At 50.0% G+C, this 1,723-nt stretch overlaps 1 non-coding gene across 1 annotated transcript; it reads left to right on the plus strand.

Moving 5' to 3' along the window:
• The first annotated feature begins 326 nt into the window (after positions 1–326).
• On the plus strand, positions 327–467 carry LOC123414452. The gene has a single exon (XR_006614418.1). It is a non-coding gene; the product is annotated as a small nucleolar RNA Z247 (small nucleolar RNA).
• Positions 468–1,723: the final 1,256 nt, after the last annotated feature.

The following is a 1,723-nucleotide window of genomic DNA, read 5'->3' on the forward strand; positions in this document are numbered from 1 at the left end:
TCACCCATTCCCAGAACCCAAGCTCGCCGACAAGGAAGGCAAACTCACTGATGAACCCAGCGTATCAGATCACCATGGATCATGATTCACAGGTGTTGAGTTTCATCTTCAACTCAATCTCATCACCCGTGATGATCCAAGTCGCTCACTGCACCAAGGCGGCCGCGGCATGGACCACATTTAGGGAGATGCTCCTCTCCCAGACGCAAGCTAACATCGTCAACACGCGGATCACCCTCTCCACCACTAAAAAGGGCACCACAACCATCGCTGAATACACCGGGTGCATGAAGGCGCTCGGTGATGAGATGGCTTCAGCAGGGAAGCCTCTCGACAATGAGGAATGGTGTCCTATATTCTTGCCGGACTAGACTATGATTACATATCGTTTGTCTCCTCCATCTATGCCGCAAGAACTGAACCAATCAAGGTAGCTGAACCTTATTCTCAACTGATCAATTTTGAAAAGAGACTTGCTATGTTCGAAAGTGGTGTTGGAGAACGTTGCATGGGAAACAAAAATTTTCCTACGCACACGAAGGCCTATCATGGTGATGATCATCTACGAGAGGGAGATCGGATCCACATACCCTTGTAGATCGCTAAGCAGAAGCGTTAACAAACGCGGTTGATGCAGTGGCACGTCTTCATGATCCGTCCCACGAACCGTCCCACGATCCGTCCCACGAACCGTCTCGTGATCTATCCCGATCAAGTGCCGAACGGACGGCACCTCCGCGTTTCGCACACGTACAACTCGATGACGATCTCCGCCTTCTTGATCCAGCAAGAGATACGAGGATGTAGATGAGTTCCCCGGTAGCGCGACGGCGCTCCAGTGGTGGTGATGATCTATTCCTGTAGGGCTTCGCCCGAGCTCCGCAGAAAACCGATTTAGAGGAAGAACTACGATCTAGAGGAGAGGGCACCACGTGACAAAGTTGTGTCTCAAAAGCCCTAAACCTCTAGTATATATAGGAGGAGGGAGAGGGCAGCCTTTGGCGCCACAAGGGAGGCTCCCTTGGGTCGGCCGAAGTGGAGGAGGGAGGAGTCCTCCTCCAATCCCACTTGGATTAGTACTCCTTCCTTAATTTCCCACTTCTTTTGGATTTTCCACTTTTTCCTCATGGACTTTGCTTGGATGACTTTGTCAGCCCATTATGCCTTATTGCGCGTTCAATAAACCCACGTGGACCCCTTGGGTGTGGTGGGCCCACCCAGTGGGCCCCCGGAACCCATTCGTCACTCCCGGTACACTGCCGACAATGCCTGAAAACGTTCCGGAATCCAAATACCAACTTCCTATATATCAATCTTCGTTTTCGGGCCATTCCGGAACTCCTCGTGACGTCCGGGATCTCATCCAGGACTCCGAACAAAACTTCGGTCACCAACACATATAACTCAACTATACCGAAACATCACCGAACCTTAAGTGTGCAGACCCTGCGGGTTCGAGAACTATGTAGACATGACCTGAGACACTCTCCGGTCAATAACCAACATCGGGACCTGGATGTCCATATTGGCTCCTACATATTCTATGAAGATCTCTATCGGTTGAACCTCTATGTCAAGGATTCATATAATCCTGTATACTATTCCCTTTGTCCTTCGATATGTTACTTGCCCGAGATTCGATCGTCGGTATCACCATACCTACTTCAATCTCATTACCGGCAAGTCTCTTTACTCGTTCCGTAATACAAGATCCCGTAACTAA

Source organism: Hordeum vulgare, chromosome 7H (assembly GCF_904849725.1).
Source record: "Hordeum vulgare subsp. vulgare chromosome 7H, MorexV3_pseudomolecules_assembly, whole genome shotgun sequence".
Lineage (NCBI taxonomy): Eukaryota > Viridiplantae > Streptophyta > Magnoliopsida > Poales > Poaceae > Hordeum > Hordeum vulgare.